Genomic DNA, 20,334 nt, shown 5'->3' on the forward strand with positions numbered 1-20,334 from the left:
AGAACTCAAAAGATGCTGATGTGACAATAGAGGGTCAGAGTGAATTTGCTGGTACTTTGTCCAATTGAGGCAAAATCAGGAAGATATGAGAGAGGAGAGATTGTGGTGGTGACTCCCTCTCTCTCTCTCTCTTTTATTTCTTGTTTTCTTTTTTAGAAGAAGTCTCACTGTGTCCCCCAGACTGGAGTGCATTGGCACAATCTCGGCTCACTGCAACCTCCGTCTCCCAGGTTTAAGTGATTCTTTTTCCTCAGCCGCCTCAGTAGCTGTAATTACAGGCATGAGCCACCATGCCCGGCTAATTTTTGTGTTTTTAGTAGAGACGGGGTTTCACCATATTGGCCAGGCTGGTCTCGAAAGGCCTCCCAAAGTGCAGGGATTCCAGGAGTAAGCCACCACGCCCAGCCAAAGGACTGCTTTCTCATTCAGTGAGTTCTGCCTCTGCTTAGGGGGATTTCCCACTGTGGGTTTCATTTCATGAGAAAATATTCTAAGAGCAACCAAAAGGAGATAACTACTATTTAGTATAAAACCCACAACAAATATATGCTAATGTGGTGCAAAGGTTATTGCAGTTTTTGCCATTCTAAGTAATGGCCAACACCACAATAACTTTTGCACCAAGTGAAAGAAAACAAAAATAATGTAACAAGACAAATATACTGACACAACAAATAAAAGAAAACCTCAACTATACACAAGCCATTTCTTTAAAAATCCTCAAAAGTGTCACAATCAAGATCTCTGGGCCAGGGTGAGGTCTTGTGTCCAGATCCTTCCAGATGTTTGAAAAATCTGCAACACAGACTGAGGTGCGAAGGTCCTGGGGGGCACAGAGGTGGAGGGAGGAGGGGCTCCCTGGGGTGAGTGTGCAGGTCTCAGAGGGCTCCTCGAGAGCTGGAGGGTGACCTTGGGCCCCTGGCCTTCCCAGAGTCTGTCCATAGATCTCTGAGGCCTGCGTGCTGCTTTCTGAGAGGGTTGCCTATGCACAGAGAGTGTCTATAAATGTCCTGCAGGAGGCACTGAGCCCAGGCACGCACACGGGCACCTTCAGGGGGCTGGACCCCTGATACTGAAACAGATGCAGAGGGAGGGGGAGGCTCAAGGATCCACAGGCAGAGTCCCATCCCCTGGGCCCTGGGAGGAGCAGGAGGTCTGATAACACAGGACCACAACAGCAAACACAGAGGAAGCCCACACACTTCTCCCTGACCCTGAATCAGAATCCACACAGGAACCTGGATTTGTGTGAGACTCAGCAGACTGCAGAGGGTGAGCAGTAAGCCTTTTCACACTCATGATATATCTCAGCACTAGGCTATATCATCAGAACGTCACTGGGGCCCCAAGATGGGCTGTCCAGGGCTAAGATCTGGGATGAGAAGGAACAAGGAGGCCACGACCCCTGCCCTCACAGTGACCAGCCATGGCTAGGATCCCTCCACCCATGAATGGCAGGTCACAGACTTTGGGACTGATAATTCCAAGCCTATCTCAGAGAAACCAGCAAACTAATGTCTTATGGGTCACAAGGGAGATTTGCAAGGAATACATGGGCTCTGGGGCAGCCCCTCCCTTTGCTGAGCTCATCCTGCACTGGAACTGGCTTCCCTCCCACCTCTGCTGCAACGAGTGTGATGCAGCTGCCCTGGCCAGGGGCTTGAGGCTCCCTCCAGTTAAATGGGATTCTGGGATACACCAACCTCGGCCAACATACACCAGCCCTGTGCACACAACCTCACCCCACATACAGAGAAGGCAGCTGATACTAGGGACTGCAGAATGCCCTAGTTCCATGGGAACTAGGAAGACAAAGAGTGACAATCAAGTCTCAGTGGGGAACAGACTCTCACTTGAAATTCTCCCCACCAAGGACACTGTATAAGTCACCTATGATACATATGATCATATATTATTTTAATTCAATAAGATAAACCTAGGAAAGTAACTTTTTCTCAGACAAAACCAGGTAGCCTGACCTTCAAATGTCCTGGGTCATCCTCATCTGATTTTTTGTTGCTGAAATCTTTCTGGAACTCATCCCTGGCAACTAGGAAGACACAGAGTGATCATCAGCAGATACAGGAGAGGAGCAGGAAGAGAGGCTTCCTAGCCCCGACTGCCTCATCGATGTGAAATAGCCCAACTTGAACAGGGCACATCACCCAGGGCAGGCTGTGTGTCCCTGCACCCTCTCAGGGCTCCTGCCTCCTAATCTGACCTCTTCCTAAGTCCTTCGAAGGTCATTTCCTCCCTAGAATCCACCTGTGCTGGTCCTGTGTGTATCAGTCATGTTAGAATATGTTATGCTTGGTAAAAAGCAACTTTTGTTCAGAGAGAACATTTCATTCTAACCAAAATATATATTCATTAATCTTTTGTTTTAAAGAAATAAAACAAAATTTTGAAAATACTCAATTATTATCTCACTTAAAGATAACCCCTATTTAGCAAGTGCTATCTATCCTTGCACTCAATCTTCTCAATGCAATGTCTATGTGTGTCAGGAGTCCCTTGCGGCTCACACTCACACTGGCTTTGACACTGGGACAGCCCATCATGGGGACAGCAGGTGGGGAAACTGACCCTCTCCAACCCAGCTGTGCAGGAGGTTCCCGAAGGGGAGATGGGTGGGGGGCTAACACCCAAGCTGTTTCTTGAGATTATATTTGGTACTGAGTCTTCGGCGTGTTTACTCTTCAACTAAAGCATCATTATTATTTTATTATTATTAATTATTTTAATTATATTATTATTTATTTTTCTTAATAGAGGGTCTTTGTCACCCAGGTTGGAGTGTAGTGGCACAATCTCTGCTCACTGGCATCCACACCTCGTGGGCTCAAGTGATCCTCCCCACTCAGATTCCCAGGTAGCTGGGATTACAGGTGCACCACCACACCCAGCCAATTTTCAAAATTTATTTTTTTTATTTGTTTGAGATGGAGTTTTGCTCTTGTTCTCCAGGTTGGAGTGCAGTGGCACGATCTTGGCTTACCACAACCTCTGCCTCCTGGGTTCAAGCAATTCTCTTGCCTCAGCTTCCCAAGTAGCCAGGACTACAGGCATGTGCCACCACGCCCAGCTAGTTTTTGTATTTTTAGTAGAGACGGGGTTTCACCATGTTGACCAGGATGGTCTTGATCTCTTGACCTCATGATCCTCCTACCTCAGCCTACCAAAGTGCTGGGATTACAGGTGTGAACCACTGCATCCGACCCTTTTATTTTTATTTTTTGAGACAGAGTTTTGCTCTTGTTGCCCAGGCTGAAGTGAAATGGCATGATCTCAGCTCACCACAACCTCTATCTCCCAGGTTCAACAACTCTCCCATCTCAGCCTCCCAAGTAGTTGGAATTACAGGCATGAGTCACCACCAGCTAATTTTTTGTTTTTTTTTTTTTAGTAGAGACGGGGTTTCTCCAAGTTGGTCAGGGTGGTCTCAAACTCCTGACCTCAGGTGATCTGCCCACCTTGGCCTTCCAAAGTGCTGGGATTACAGGCATGAGACACTGTGCCCAGCAATTTTTTTTTATTTTTAGTAGATATAGGGTTTCACCATGTTGCCTAGGATGATCTCCAGTCCTGGACTCAAGTGATCCACTTGTCTCAGCCTCTCAAAGTGCTAGTATTACAGTCGTGACTCACCCACCTGGCCAACTGGAGCATTTCTAAGGCTTGTGATGATCTTGTCATTAAACACAATAGAGTATGTCCCTGATTATTCTCAGTTTTTTACCATGAGCTGAGAAATGACCCTACCACTGCTCCCAAAGTCCTGTGAGCTCACTGTATGTTTCACATGTATGACCACACCAAAGCCCAGTGTGAAATGTACCTATTCCTGCCCTGGGTTAGGCAACCTTTGAGATCTCCCTACAATGACAACAGTGTTTGGGACCTCTCTAGGCTATCATATTTCCACATGCACACATAGACGCCAGAACTCCCTAGCATAATGAGGAGTATACCAGGGCCGCCTGGTGAATGCACAATAGTAACCCACTGCATCAATCCTCCACCCACTCCTGAGTTCACATTTGCCTCTTCCATTTAGGAGATTGAGAGCCTGGGAAATTTATGTCTGCACCCTTTCTACCTGAGGAGTGAGGATATAAAATTTTACTTTCAGGTACAGCTGTGGTGGAGGATGAATGGGTTAATTTATGTGAAGTGTGCAGTAGTGATACAATGTTTTAGAAAGGTTTTCTGAATTTTCTGGGTAAATGTACACACAATCCCAAAGACATTCCCAATCACTCCACACGGCTGTCTCCTTCATACCTCCCCGCCCTGATGCACACCCCCCTATTCCATCTAAACGGCAATTCTGCCTCCAGGGACTGGAGGGGATGGTCATGGTTCTTTACTGGATGGACTCAGTATTTTTACCCCAAACTGTCCAAACCTCATTTCTGTCAGGAAGCTCAAACCAAAGTAGTTCTCCCGCAAAAGTGGCTCCCCAGGAGGCACGGTTTCCAGTGAGCAGAGATTGCAGAGGTCTTCCAGGTGATCCTCAGTGGGAGCTAGGAGGAAAAAAGCTAGGAATTGCCACCAGTTGCCACACCGAAGATCTTTCCTTAGCAAAGGAGTGCTTCAGAATACACACCTTTTTCCTTGGTGGGTTCCTCTGCCTATATTGAGAGAAAGAAAAACACCGTGAGCTGCAGACCATCCTGCGTTCCGAGTGCACAGGTCTTTTCTTCACTTGGTGACATTAGAAGACCAGATGGGAAACAGTGATCAAGTCAAAGGAACACAAAAGAACAGGATAACGGACTCAAAAAGTTTTCTGGAGGGTGTTTCCTCTCAAGGTCATGTGGCTTGGCAATGAAGTGATTTTGCCCCAAGGAGAGAATTAAGCTGTGGAGTAAACAGCTCTCTGCCTCTCAGTGCATGGCTGATGCTCTCATTTTCTCCTGCTGCCTAAAATCAAGCCTCAGTGGGGAACAGATTCTCACTCAGAATTCCCACCACAAGGACACGGTATAAGTCACCTATGCTACATACAGTTATATCTTTTTTTAATTCAATAAGATAAAGCTAAGAAAGTAACATTTTCTCAGACAAAACCAGGTGGCCTGACCTTCAAATGCCATGGGGCAGCCTCATCTGAGCTCATTGGTGAAGTCTTCCTGGGGATCCTCAGTGGGAACTAGGAGGACTCAGAGTGATTGTCAGCATCACGTTGGTGTTGCTCATCAATAATGCAGGGCCACTGCTTGTGTGGGTGTGGGCGGGGGGCAGCAGGTGAATGGGAGGAGCAGGGAGGAAAGGCTTTCTAGCCCCAGGCTGCCTCATCAATGTGAAAAAGCCCATCTTGAACAGGACACACCACCCAGGGCAGGCTGTGTGTCCTTGCAGCCTCTCAGGGCTCCTGCCTTCCTGATTCCTTCCAAGGTCATTTCCTCCCTTGAATCCACCTGTGGTTCTGCTGCTGTGAATATCATCCCTTTTGGAGGTTTTCTACCTAATAAGAAGCAAATTTTCCTTAAAGAGAAGACTGAATTCTAGCCAAAATATTTTACTTATTCACTAACAATTTGTCTTTAGGACCATAAAATACTCAGTTTTCCTCCCATTTAAAGATAGTCTCTATTTAGCACCTGCTATTTGTCCTTGCACTCTCTTTTCCATACACCGTGTGTGTGTGTCCGTGGAGCCCATTGCTGCTCACACTCACGCTGGCTCAGACACTGGGACAGTCCATCATGGGGGCAGCAGGTGGGACATTGACCCTCTCTAACCCAATGTTAGAGATTCCAGTAGGGAAAATGGGCATCAGGCTAATGCCCAAGTTATTTTTTGAGATCATATTGGGTGCTGTCTCTTGGGTGTGTGTGTTACTAAGCTGGAGCATTTCTTTCTTTCTTTTTTTTTTTGAGATGGAGTCTTGCTCTGCTGCCCAGCCTGGAGTACAGCGGGATGATCTTGGCTCACTGCAACTTCTGCCTCCTGGGTTCAAGCAATTCTCCTGCCTCAGCCTACCAAGTAGTTGGGATTACAAGTGCCAACCACTATGCCCAGCTAACTTTCGTATTTTCAGTAGAGATGAGATTTCACGTTAGGCAGGCTGGTTTTGAACTCCTGACCTCAGGTCATCTGTCCTCCTTGGCCTCCCAAAGTGCTGGGATTAAAGGCTTGAGCCACTGCACCCGGCCAAGCTGGTACATTTCTAAGCCTTGTGGGAATCATGGTTTAGTTTATTTATTTATTTATTTTGGTGACAGGGTCTTACTGTTACCCAGAAGGAATGCAGTGGCACAATCATGGCTCATTGTAACCTCAACTTGCCAAGCTAAAGCAATCCTTCTGTCTCATCCTCCTGAGAAACTGGGACTACGGGAGCACATCACCACACCTGGCTAATTTTTGTATTTTTTGTAGAGTTGTGGTTTCACCATGTTGGCCAGGCTAGTCTTGAACTCCTGGGCTCAAGTGATCCTCCTGCCTCAACTTCCCAAAGTGCTGGGATTACAGGCATGAGCCGCCATGCCTGGCTTATTTTCTTTCTCTCTCTTTCTTTTTTTTCTTTCTTTCTTTCTTTCTTTCTTTTTCTTTCTTCCTTTCTTTCCTTTCTTCCTTCCTTCCTTTCTTCCTTTCTTTCTTTCCTTCTTTCCTCTTTTTCTTTCTTTCTTTTTCTCTTTCTTTCTTTTTTCTTTCTTTCTGTCTTTCTTTTTCTCTTTCTTTCCTTCTTTCTTTCTCTCTTTCTTTCCTTCTTTCTTTCTCTTTCTCTCTTTCTTTTTTTTTTCTTTCTTTCCCTTCCTTCCCTCCTTCCTTCCTTCCTTCCTTCCCTCTTTCCCTCTTTTCCTCCTTCTCCCCTTCTCTCCTTCTCTTTTTCTATTTTGAGACAGTCTCACTGTGTCACCCAGGCTGGAGTGCAGTGGTGCAATCTTGGCTCACTGCAACCTCTGCCTCCCAGGTTCAAGCAATTCTCTGCCTTAGTCTCCCAAGTAGCTGGGGTTACAGGTGTGAACCACCACACCCAACTAATTTTTGTATTTTTAGTAGAGATGGGGTTTCGCCATGGTGGCCAGACTGGTCTCAAGCTCCTGACCTTGTAATCTGCCCGCCTTGGCCTCCCAAAGTCCTGGGATTGCAGGTGTGAGCCTGTAATTTCTTAATAGTACGAGACTCTCCAAATTTCTAAACTGCGAGAAAAATTCTAAGGCTGCACACATCTATACACTAGTGTGTTTCAGGTTGATTCTCATTTTGGTCTCCATGTGTGGACCTTTTCTGGTCACATGTATGCAGTGCTGGACCTGAGCCCAGGCTGTGCTGAGGTCATGAGCTCATCTCCTTGGTCACGGTGCTTACGTCAGACACAGGTACTCAGGGGAGCAGAGAGTCAACCTCGGGTGATCTTGGGAGCAATGCAGAAAGGGAGACTTTGCTCCTGTGATACATGGCCCTGCTGGGTGTTGTTTTGCCCCTGCAGGGTCCAGACCCACCTGTAAGGTAGACAGGGACAGCAGAGGTAGACAGGAGACAGAGACTGATTCCTGATGGTTTCTTTTGCTTAAGCCACTTTGAGTTGGATTTCTGTTACTTATAACCATGAGTCCTGATTTGAGGAAAAAAAGCCACCCATTCTGTTGAAAATGCAATCATCACACAAATGGACATGTTCCACCATCTGCAGTGTGATCTACCCCAAGGCCCAGGTATCCATAGCAATGTGTCCAGACTGGGACATCAGGGAGGAGAGCTGTCAAGTCAGAAGGGAGCAGAACTACCAGCACCAGCAGCAGACAGACGGACTCTGGCAGATGCAATGGCCAGTTCCCAGAAAGGAAGGGGGCTGTGCTGCGCAAGGCCAGTGAGCACACCACCACGATGCCAGGCTTCCATTCTCAAACCAGCCATGCTCTCTCTGGCCTGACTGTTGGCTGACCAAGCAACCCTCTCATTGCCTATCTGTTCCCTAAGGCTCTGGATATGAAGCTAAGGAATAGGAGTGTCCTGATCACTAGGAATGGATGTGCTCAATGAATTAACTAAGAGCTGACTAACATCCCCATGTGGTTAGCAGAAATCAGTGCTGGGTCACTCTGAGGCTTAGCTTGCTGAAAGCTCATTGGTGAACAGCGGATAGGGCTCCCAAACAGCCCACCCTCCTTTTGCCAAAAAGGAGGTAGGTTTGGGGCCTGAGGGATGTGGTGGGTAAACTGGCGTGCCTGCAGTGGCGACGAGGGGAGTGAGGTTCTTACTGGCTGAGGTGCAGGCCCATTTCCCGAAGGGCTTGTTCCTGCTCCTCGCAGATCTTCTGCAGTTCTGCCTTCTCATCCTGAAGCTCCCACAACTCCTAAAATGAACAAACCAACCAGATGCTGCTGGACAGGGGATTACAAATAATTTTTTTTTTGTTTTTTTTTTGAGATGGAGTCATGCATTGTTGCCCAGGCTGGTAGTGCAGTGGTGTGATCTTGGCTCACTGCAGTCTCCGCCTCCTGGGTTCAAGCAATTCTCCTGGCTCAGCCTCCAGAGTAGCTAGGACTACAGGCATGTGCCACCATGCCCAGCTATTTTTTTGTTATTTTTAGTAGAGGCAGGGTTTTCACCATGTTTGCCAGGATGATCTCGATCTCCTGACCTTGTGATCCACCTGCCTCGGCCTCCCAAAGTGCTGGGATTACAGGCATGAGATGCTGCACCTGGCATTTATTTTTTTAAAGATTTAGCAACCAGAGCAACAAGCAGATCAGAACGTTTTTCAAGAGCAAAAGGCAGCTGGGCACAGTGGCTCATAGCCTGTACTCCCAGCACTTTGGGAGGCCGAGGTGGGCAGATCACCTAAGGTCAGGAGTTCGAGGCCAACCTGGACAACAGGGTGAAACCCTGTCTCTACAAAAACAAATTAGCTGACAGTGATGGCGGACACCTGTAATTCCAGCTACTTGGGAGGCTGAGGCAAGAGAATCGCTTGAACCTGGGAGGTGGAGGTTGGAGTGAGCCAAGATCCTGCTACTGCACTTCAGCCTGGGCAACAGAGCAAGACTCCATCTCAAAAACAGAACAGAACAAAACAAAACAAACAAGAAAAGAGCAAAATGCAGTGCTGTATTAATGTCCTTCAAGATTATTTCTTGCCAGCTTACTCTTGACACTGGGCAGCTGGAAGGGAAGCACTCCAGAATGCTGCCGCTGGGACAGAGACATGGGACAGGATAGCTACATTCATCAGCCACATTAAAAATAGTTACCCTCAGAGCTGGGAGTGGCTCAAGGCTGTAATCCCAGCACTTTGGGAGGCTGAGGAGGGTGGATCACGTGAGGTCAGGAGTTCAAGACCAGCCTGGCCAATATGGTGAAACCCAGTTTCTACTAAAAATGCAAAAAAATTAGCTGGGCATGGTGGCATATGCCAGTAATTCCAGCTACTTGCGAGGCTGAGGCAGGAGAATCGCTGGAACCTGGTAGGCAGAGATTATGGTGAGCTGAGATCATGCCACTGCACTCCAGCCTGGGCAACAGTGTGAGATTCCATCTCAAAAAAAATAAAAAAATAAAATAAAGAAGCTACCCTTGGCTGGGAATGGTGGCTCATGCCTGTAATTCTAGCACTGTGGGAGGTCGAGGTGGGTGGATCACCTGAGGTCAGGCATTCCAGACCAGTCTGGCCAACATGGTGAAATTCCTCCTCTACTAAAAATACAAAAATTAGCAGGGCATGGTGGCACATGCCTGTAATCCCAGCTACTTGGGAGGCTGCAGCACAGGAATTGCTTGAATTGGGGAGGTAAAGCTTGCAGTGAGCTGAGATTGTGCCATTGCACTCCAGCCTGGACAACAGAACAAGACTCCATTTCAAAAAAAAAAAAAGTTACCCTCACAGGACAAATGAGGCTTCACCTATTTGAGCTTCTTTTTAAAACTGTTTATAAAACAGTTCAACATCTCAAAAAATCTATAGAGAAACCATACACAAAATTATACGAAGCTTTCATCAGCAGAGACTAGTTTGAAAGGTGGTTTTCTGTTCAACTCTCAAAAAGCTGCCTTTTTGGAAAGCACTTGTCAAGGGTGATGTAGACAGTGACCTGGGCCTCATTTTATGGTCCAACCCCCGGAGGCTGGCTGGACCATGTGAGGAGCCCTGCAGGGAAGCAGCTCCCCAGGGACAATGGCACTGACACCTGGGGTCAGGGCACCTTGAGCCGGGCTGGTAAGGCCAGGACGGAAACTCAGAAAGTAACTAGGGTTTCTGGGACCATGGAGAGCGACGGTGGAGCTTCGGCCTGAGCAGGGGGCGGCTCCCTGCTCACCCTGTGCCGCAGCTTCTGCTTCTGTGCACACACTCATGAGGCATGCTGGGGCTTCACTGGGGATATTACACATTGTTTTGTTCCTGTCGTTGGGGCAGGCTGTAATTGTGTAATTCGAAGCTTTTGACTGAAGCATTTTGAAGCAGAATAAAGGAGGTATGCCCCGGGATGAGGCAGAACTTTCTAAAGGTCCTCTTCTGCCCTCCATTTCCTCCCTTCCACTCTCCAAGCCTAACCTGGCTCTTGTGGAAGCTCTCCCTTCCCCAACAACTCCAGGCACTTTCCACTAGAAATCAAAAGGGCCTTTCCTGACTCACTTGACTCGTGCATTGGTGTCCATTACCGTGTTCAATGCAACAAAATCCAGGTCCAGAAGTCACCCCAGCCCTGAAGGCCCCTCCTGGGAAGGTGCTGAGAGAAGCCCAGTTTGGGCTCAGTTGTGCTGCAGCACTCAGCAGTGCGGGGCCTGAGAAGAGGGCAGCCCATCCCCACAAGGGAGGAGCCCCCCATAGCGCCCTGGGCTGCAGTCAGCTCTGTCCAGGATCACAGAGCCTCCTCCCCTCTGGGAAGACAGCCGATGATTTTACATTAGGGCAAATGTTTCACACTGCCTCGGAGTTTCCTGGGAGGTCCAACTCCACAGCCAGACGGTGAAGGCCTGCTGGACCCTACTTCTCTCGCCCTCTGAAGCCCACAGCATCCAGGCCATGCCTCTAAGTGAGAGGGTGTTCCAGGGGACTGAGGTGATGTTGAGGAAGTGGAGGGCAGTGTCAATCTGCTTCCCAGGGATGACCTGACCTTGGGCAGAGTGGCTGAGGTGAGGACTGGCACGTGGTCGAAGATGTTTACTGGTTCCTCCCAGCTTCCTCTCCTGCAAGCCTACCACCCACTCTCCACGCAGTAGCCAATGACTGTCCGTGAATGAAATGGATCCTGTCCCTCCAGCAGCTTCCCATCGTGCTCAGAATAAAACTCACGTTCCTCCCCAGGCTCACAAGGCCTGTGAAGGGCTCCCTCCTGCCTGCCGCCTGAGGCCTCCCCTTTTCTCCTCACACTCCTGTCTGCTCCTGCAGTCTCTGCCCCAGAGATACTTTGCAGGGCATCACTCACTGGGGCCTTTGCGCACCAACCACTCCCTCCCCAGACCCCTGCACACAGGCGAGCGAGGACACTGTTCTGCTTTATTGTCTTCATGGCACTCACCTTTACCTGAGCTGGCCAGCAGGCTTAGTGGCTTATACTTTGTCTTTGCCTTAAGCTCCTAAAACAGGAACTCCCTGGGCGAGGACCAGCCTCCCTGCACCCTGGAGCTGCCTGACTCCCACACAAAGGGGGCAGGGAGAGGAGCCTGCCAGGAGCACGGTAGGGGCTTCTGGGGCTGCCAGAAGCTCTCCTCTCCCAGGCTGGCCCACCTCACCTTTTGCAATCCTTCCATTGTTGTAGCTCTGTTCTGAGTAGAGAGGAAGTGTCTTTCTCGTGCTGTAATTCGTGCTAAAGAGCTTGTCTTTGCTTTTTTTCTGATTTCAATTCTTTCTCTAGGCTTGAGCTGTTTTCCCAAAATGAACTTGAGTTAGTCCCAGTGGGAGATTTTCATGGAAGATCCACAACCCGATTCACTACCTAGGAAACAGAGAACTCTCTGAATTGCCACTTGAGCATCTAAACCCTTCGGCAAGGCTTCCGTCTTCCGTCTTCCTTCCACAAAAAAAAAACAAACAGAAACCAGGGAGAGAAAAGCCTGCAGGGACGCACTGGTCACTTACGCAGGAGAGAAGAAAGAGAGCTCTAGAACACTTAGGACCACATAAGCGGAACACTTCCCTGATATAGAGATCTGAAGAAAGGAAGTCCAAAATTCGTTCTTTCTTTTTTTGAGACAGGGTGTAGCTCTGTCATCCCAGCTGGAGAGCAGTGGCGCAGCCTCAGCTCACTGTAGCCTCAACCTCCTGGGCTCAAGTGATCCTCCTGCTCTGGCTACCTAAGGTACGGGGATTACAGGCATGAGCCACTGCGCTGGCCACTTCATTCTGCTTTCTTTTTTCTTTTCTTTCTTTTCTTTTTTTTTTGAGATGTGCTCTGTTGCCCAGGCTGGAGTGTGGAGTACAGTGGAATGATCTCGGCTCACTGCAACCTCCGCCTCCTGGGTTCAAGCAATTCTCCTGCTTCAGCCTCCCGAGGAGCTGGGATTATAGTCAGCTACCACCACACCTGGCTAATTTTTTGTATTTTTAGTAGAGACAGGGTTTCACCATGTTGGCCAGGCTGGTGTCAAACTCCTGACCTCATGATTGATCGACCCACCTCGGTCTTCCAAAGTATTGGAATTACAGGTGTGAGCCACTGAGCCCAGCCTCATTCTGCATTCTATATCCTGTGGCCAGGCTGACAATGGAGGACCCTGGAGGGAGGCCAGGAGTGAGCCTCAGTCTGAACCTGACTCCTCCCTTGTACCAGCTGAGTGGCCCGGGGGGCACTGCTGGAACCCCTGGGGTCTTCTTTGTCTTTGTGGGAATAAAGATGACTCTATCTCTTCTCTCGACATCAGGCTTTTAGCTTGGCATTTATACTATCTCAAAAAATCTGTAGGCCGGGCAGTGGCTGATGCCTGTAATCCCAGCAGTTTTGGAGGTCGAGATGGGTGGATCACTTGAGGCCAGAAGATTGTGACCAGCCTGGCCAACATGGCAAAAGCTTGTCGCTACTAAAAACACAAAAATTAGCTGGGTGTGTTAGTTTGCACCTGTAGGCCTAGCTACTCATGAGGCTGAGGCACAATAATTGTTTGAGCCTGGGAGGCAGAGGTTGCAGGCACAGAGACTGCGCCACTGGCACTCCAGCCTGGATGACAGAGTGAGACTGTTAAAAAAATCTATAGATGAACTGTGCATAACATTATATGAAGGTTACATCAGCAAAGGCTAGGTGAAAGGTGGCTTTCTGCTAGACACTGACAAAGTTGTTATTTTGGAAAGGGCTGGTCAAGGATGATAAAGGCTACAACCTGGGACCATGGTCTGAGAGTGGCCAGACCTCCTGGAGGCTAGCTGGACCATGTGAGGAGCCCTGTGAGGAGGGAGCGCCCTAGGAATAACACACTAAACCTGCAGGGGTAAATGTTGAAGCAGGATACTACCTGTCCCCAATTCTTCCCAGTCCGTCCTGAGCCACGCCCCAGCCTAGGCTTGCTGCAAGGCCCCTACCATTGCTCGTGCAGCTGGGAGAGCTGCAGCTGCAGGGCGCCGATCCTCCCGCCGAGCTCCTGCTGCAGCTTGTGGCTCCGCTCCTCCGCCCCCTGCCTTGCCTGCTCCAAGTGCTGCAACTTGGATGCAACGCCAGCAAGGGCACAAATGAAGCAAATCTTGTAAGGAAAGGATGACTTTTGCATACTTTTGCTGGCTGAACTTCTTTTTAAGATTAACACACAGTAAAATTAACTCTGGTGAGTTTTAACATGCGGAGTTTCAGCTCCACCACAATTAGGATACAGAACAGTTCCACCACTCCCCAAACTCCCAAGTGCTGCCCCTCTGGAGTCACACAGTCTCCCACCTCAGCCCCTGGCAACCACTCATTTGTTCTGCAACAATATGGCTTTGGCTTTTTGAGAATGTAATAATAAATGTAATTATACTTTATATAACCTTGAGACTGGATTTTTCTCAGAATAATGTCTGAGATCAATCCAAGTTTCTGTGTATATTAACGGTTCATTCCTTTTGTTTTCTCCCTTTCATTCCTTTCTGCGGCTGAGCTGTATTTCACTGCACAGATGTACCAGTTTGTTTATCCAATCACCTAGCGCAGGACATTGCGACTGCTTCTAGTATTTGGCAGTAGTGAGCAGAGCTGCTATAAACATGTGTACTGGTTTTTGTGTAGACATAAGTTTCATTTCTATTTGGATCATATGGTAAGAGGATGTTCAGCTTTTTGAGAAACTGTTTTCCTAAGTGGTTGCACCATTTTGCATTCCCACCAATAATGTATGAGAGATCCATTTGTTCTCTGTCCTCATCAACATTTGGTATTGCCATTAAAGAAACCGTAGCTGTTCTAACAGATGTGCGGTGGGATTGTGTCGCTCTTTTCTCTTTTTCTTTTTCTTTTTTTTTTTGAGACAGCGTCTTGCTCTGTTGCCCAGTCTGGAGTGCAGTGGCATGATCTCAGCTCACTGCAACCTCTGCCTCCTGGGCTCAAACGATTCTTCTGCCTCAGCCTCCCGAATGCTGGGACTATAGGCTTGTGCCACAACACCTGGCTAATTGTTTTTGTATTTTTAGTAGAGATGGGGCTTCACTATGTTGGTCAGGCTGGATTTGAACTCCTGACCTTGTGATCCACCCACCTTGGCTTTCCAAAGTGCTGGGATTACAGGTGTGAGCCACTGTGCCTGGCCAAGTTTCATTTTCTGGCATATGGAATAGCTAGTTGCTCCAACATCATTTTTTTAGGACAGAGTCTCCCAGACTGGTCTTAGACTCCTGACCTCCAGTGATCCTCCCACCTCAGCCTCCCAAAGTGCTGGAGTTATAGGCATGAGCCACTGTGCCCAGCCCCCAACATCATTTATTGACATGATTTATTGACAGGACTAACCTTTTCCACTGAACTGCCTTGGCAACTTTGTAGAAAGAAGCTGGTCTTATTTGTCTGGGTTTATTTTTAAACTTTATCCTGATCCATTGCTGACCTGGTATTTAAATGTGATAGTGACAAGGGGTTCACAGTACAGTTCTAATGCACCAACAGGAGCATCTGATGCAGTGGCCAAAGGTTGATTAAAAGCTAGTCAACTTTTAATTTTAATTTTTAACTTTTAATTTTACTGCAGCCCCTACTTCTCCAAACCCTAAGCCCCTGGCTGCTGAGGTCTCCTGCTGGGGCTCATGGTGCTTCCGACACCATCCAAGACCAATACAGCCGCTGCCCTCACCTAGACCATTCTGCGGGGAAGAGGTGGGTTTAGCTGCATGAGGACAGAACCCATCCTTCCCAGAAGGGCACAGCCTTGGGGAACATTTCCATCTCTTGTGGGGGAACAGTGCCCAGGACCCTCAGTCCGTCATGTGGCCTCAACCCACTCATGGGCTGGGTTCCAAGGAGCCAGCAGCTCTCCTGGTTTTAAGTGCCATCATTTTCCTGTGCATTCTCAGGAGGCCAGCACCACCCTGGGACCAGGTTGCCTGCATCCTGAGGCCACCAGCAGAGCTCTGGGATATGGGACATCTGCATTCTCTTGGAAAAATGAAGCAGGCTGAGAAGTCAGTTACAGGTGGCCGTGGAATCTGCTCTGGCAGGAATTGGCCCTGACACAGCTCAGGGTGAAGTGAAACCATGGGGATGGGGAAGCATGCCACGTACCATTGCCTTTGTCCGAGCGCTGGGGGTGGCTGTTGACAGCACTGGGGACCCCGTGGGTGGCCCAGCGAGTGTGGGCAATGCCAAAGTGTGTCTCAGACTCCACTTTTAAGTCCATGCTGTCTTGTTCTAAATGAAAGGAAAATCAGTCTGCTGCACTTTAACAATAATCCTTCACTGGGGACTTGGTGAAGGCGACCTGGTGTCATCACACCGAGTCACATCACCTGCACCGACCGCACCTCCCCACCAGGTCCCACCCCGGGAGTCTGGGCAGGCCCATGAACCACCTGTGCTGAGGACTATTTACTACTTCTCTGTAACTCAGCTCACTTCCTCACAGAAATAAACTTACTAAAGGAAAATTATTATATCCTACCACAAACAGAAAAGCAGTATCATTTGCCAGAATAATTAAAATAACTACTGCATGTAACTGTTAACACTTAAAAAAAAATTACCTGACCAGGCATGGTGGCTCACGTCTGTTACTGCAGCACTTTGGGATGCTGAGGCGGGCTGATCAGAAGGTCAGGAGATCGAGACCATCCTGGCTTCCATGGCGAAACCCGTCTCTACTAAAAATACAAAAAATTAGCCTGGCATGGTGGCAAGTGCCTGTAATCCCAGCTACTCAGGAGGCTGAGGCAGAAGAATTGCTTGAATCTGGGAGGCAGAGGTTGCAGTGAGCCAAGATGGCACCACTGCACTCCAGCCTGGGTGACAGAGAGAGACTCTTTCTCAAAAAAATAAAATAAAAAGCCCCCTGATAGAGTTTGATAAATGTTTATTTCTTATGGGCCTCATGCTAATAGCCAACATCTCATTTGCTCCTTATCAGTTCTACAAAGTAGGCCAGGTGGGATTATTGCTCCCAACTGACATTTGAGAAGAACCAAGGTCCTACAGCTAGCGGTTAGTAGGACTGGGAATCAAACCTTGACTTCAAGTTCAGTATTTCCTACAAACTTTTTTACATTTTTTGCATTGAAGGGCTCTTGAAAACCAAGCAGTCTGAATCCTTGCATGGTGCATGATTGCATGTGGTGAAAGGAAAAGATTTCTTTAATGCACACAGTAAACTAATGACAGAGCTAGAACTAGGAGGCTTGTCTTTAGCATCCTCAGTCTAGGACCCCTTCCTTACAAGAGAGGAAGGAGCATAGAGAATGGGGATGGGAAGAGAAAGTGAGGTTTCGGGTCCCCAGTAAAGACCTCATGCTCCTGGGTGGTGGTAGAACCACTGGGAAGCAACAAATCTTTCTCCCTCATTCCCAGACCCTGAGGAGCTTTTTATTCCTACAGAGAACTACTGTGAGGTGGTATAGCTGTGCACTCATCATCCAGCCCTACTTCCCTGCCAAGTGACCAACCCCCTGGCCCAGGTGACAATGCTCTGGGAGTTCCCTGCTGAGGAAGTCCCAGTGGATGAGACAGACATCTCCTTTGATGTGAAGAAGGGATTCACCATCCACAGGCCCCAGGGCCCCTTGGCTGGCTCCCTCTTCTGCTTGGCCAGCCTAGGCGGCATGAGGCAAATCTCTACCAAGTACATGCTGGTCAACATCAATTATGCATGGGTCTAGGGCTCTGGGTGGGCAGGGAAGGGGAGGAAATGGGGAGAGATACCTTTTTCAGGAACCTCCAGTTTCAGCTCTGTGGATTACAGAGCACTAAACAACATCAGCTTTCAATAATACTCCATGTAGTCAACCATGTTCTCCAGCCAGCCGATCAGCCATGGAGCCAGCCAGCACCAGCTCAGCCTTTCTATCCACTGACCTATTCACAATCAAGTCAAACTATTCCATGTATATATCCTCCATCACTCAATCATTCCATCATCCACCCATACTCCATTAATTTGTTACACCCATTCATACATCTACACACCCTCTATCAATTTAACCACCTCAACCATTCACCCTCTATCCATTCTACCCACGCATTCCATTCACCCATCTCTCCATCCCTCTACCTGCCATCAATTCAACAATTTGAACAATCAAGTCGACATGTTTGTCTCTAACTTCTCTATCCTCTTAACCGTGCCAGAGCCATCTTCCTCCCCCAAACCTGCCAACCAACCTTCAACAACATCAGTCCAACTAGGAGAAAACTTGAACGTGACCTGCAGAGTTCTGGGTGAGCCAGGGATTGCTATGGACTTTGGTTGGAGATATCCAGAGCAGAAGGTAAGCAGCAGGTAATGGAGGCTGTGTGTGTGTGGTGGAGAGCGTTGGAGCAGGGAGCTGGGAGGTAGGGATTAGTTAGGACCAAGAGCGATCATGGTGGGATGAAGCTACTGCTTGACTGGGAGTCTGATGAACCTGGATTCTGGTCCCAACTCTGATGCTGCTTCTCTGAGTGACCTGGGGCAAATCACTTCCCTTTTCTGGACCCCAGTTTCCTCATCTGTCAAACAGTAACTTCTCAGATTACTGCGTGAGAATGTATACTTTGTTCCTTTTTTAATTTAACCAAAAATGAGCACTTACCACATGCCAGACACAGGAATAGGTACTAAGGTTATGAGGATGAGTCTAAGAGATGGGTTCTGGTGTTTGCAAGCTTATTGTCTAAGCAGGGAGGAGGAAGTGGAATATGGACAAAAGCAACCACGTAGACAATCCAAATGCTATAATGAGACTAAAAATGGGCAACGTGATAGGGTCTACTTAAGATATAGTTGTTAAGGAGTCATCTCTGAGGTGACATTCAAGCCGATGCCAGACTGGCCTCAGCCACATGAAGATGGGGCCAGAGCAAATGCTCAGGCCCTGTGGCTGGGTGTGTGTGTGTAATAGGAGATGAACCAAATACCTTAGCAACTGTTTCCCTGGCATCTGCTGTGAGCTCAGACCTTCCCAGGTGGTGTCGGAGAGGTGGTGGTTCTTTCTTCTCAAAGAACTTACTCCCATGAAGTTCAAACATCTGGAGAACAGCTGTGCTAAAAGGTATGTTACTAACATAGAGGACCTTAGGAATGTGTAAAAGGACTTCCTGGAAGAGCTGGAATTTGATCAGAGCCCTGTGGAGGGGGAGGAGGACGATCTAGACCCATGGTGGCAGGAGAAAGGATAAGGGCAAACATATCACACCCACATGAGACCCAGAGACTCATCTGTCCCACCACTGCCTCCTGTGGAGAATGCAGGGGAGCGTATGGGCACGGGAACTCAAGCATCGTTCTTGAGACTCCCAGGAGCCATCAGTGACATCTGAGTAGTGAGCTGATCTCGTACGGGTCCTAGGGAAAGAGTGGGGCAGAAATTCCCATGAGGGGCTATCACCCAGCTGGAGACCATTTAAGAAAATTATAGGATGAGGAAACAAGGTGCTCTGCAAGCTGTGGCTTGATAAGATCACCTCTTTCAGTAGCTGTGAAAAGGAGGCCAGTGGAACCCAGTGAGGGTGCCCTGTTCCCTCTGAACTTAAAATGCTCTGGCTCCACTTTGCTCCAGTCATTTGTGTAGCCTGAGCTAGCACATGGCTGCTTCTTGAGCTCATCTCTCTATTTTCTGCAGTGGCTGCAGAGATGTGATAAAGGTGAACTCCACAGAGGCTTTAGGAGGTAGAAAAGGTAAGGGATCATTCTCCCCACTTGTCAGAAGAGGAAACTGAGACCAAGAAGGGGAAAGGAGCACACAGGTGGTTGGGAGACACTGGCTTGGCTTTACCAGGATTTCCCCAATGTTCTTCAGAATGATGGAATACCAGGAAGTTCCTTCCCACCCCACTTCCTCTTACAACCATTACCTGCCTTGGAGATTCAAAACATACATGTACATGTAACAGACTCCGTGATCGGAGTCTCCCCAGTTTCACTTTGCTTTTCTCAATGTTTCCCAAACACTTTAGGTAATGATATTATTCCCCTTCCTCTCCTTCAAGGAGGCAGCACCTATTAGCATCCCCACAGAAGCAGAGGGCCACAAAACCCACATTGGGAAGTGCTGCCCTGGAGTGAGTTACCTCTGGATATTCTTTGAGGAGGGGAGGAAACCCCAGCTTCCCTCTGCAGACTTAAGAAGCTTAAAGTTTTTCACAAAGAGCCTGGCTTTTAAGGTGCTCTAACATCAAGCCGAAGTGTGACCTTGGGCAAGTCACTTCCCCTTTCCTCAGAGGGATAAACAGTACCTCTTACTTGACCCTGGTATGTGAGTCAGAGATGCACCTGATAGTCACTTTTTATCCCTTACCACTGGGCCAGCCACTCTACATCAGTGAGCAGGCCCACGTGGTACACTGGGAGGGCCAGGTACAGCAGGAGGCAGAGAGCACCTTGTATGTGGAGGAGACCTGGGCCAGGGACACTGGTGTCTATACCTGCCAGGCCACCCACCTTAGGGCACTGGTTTGGCCACCACCCATGTCCACGTGACGCGAGGTCCTCGTGTCTCCTCTACCTCTTCCTAGCTCCCTCCCTGGCTGCAGGCATCTGGATACGGAGCAATAGGCAGAATCAGGGTACCTGTGGGAACCTCAGTGTTTCTGACGCCAGTGAGGGGCCCCGCAGTGCAGAAGGCGCCTTCTCATTCATTCTCTGCACTCTCCCATTCCGTCACTCAGTTTTTGCCGCTCACTTGAACCTCAGCCTCACTCCACGCCTTGGCCTATTTTGAAGGCCATCCTTCAATCCAGCCTTCACCTTAGCCCCAGGCCCCACATCCACAGTTGGGCAAAGCAAGGGCCAGTGGGTCTTTGG

At 48.6% G+C, this 20,334-nt stretch overlaps 1 protein-coding gene across 3 annotated transcripts in view; it reads right to left on the reverse strand.

Moving 5' to 3' along the window:
* LOC108293548 (endoplasmic reticulum protein SC65-like) overlaps nt 1-16,145 on the reverse strand; it is a 36,748-nt gene extending 20,603 nt beyond the window's left edge. The window contains exons 1-4 of one of the 3 annotated variants that reach the window (XM_037733619.1): nt 16,088-16,145; nt 15,630-15,755; nt 11,686-11,888; nt 4,409-4,634 (exon numbers count right to left, since the gene is read on the reverse strand). The gene's annotated coding sequence lies outside the window, so the exon portion shown is untranslated. Of the gene's footprint in view, nt 1-4,408; nt 4,635-8,213; nt 8,380-11,685; nt 11,889-15,629; nt 16,066-16,087 lie in introns of those variants that run through there. The other 2 variants (XM_037733620.1, XM_037733621.1) reach the window with 2 other exon arrangements.
* Between the last annotated feature and the right edge of the window lie 4,189 nt (nt 16,146-20,334).

The sequence above is a fragment of the Cebus imitator genome, unplaced genomic scaffold (assembly GCF_001604975.1).
Source record: "Cebus imitator isolate Cc_AM_T3 unplaced genomic scaffold, Cebus_imitator-1.0 Scaffold540, whole genome shotgun sequence".
Taxonomy (NCBI): Eukaryota; Metazoa; Chordata; class Mammalia; order Primates; family Cebidae; genus Cebus; species Cebus imitator.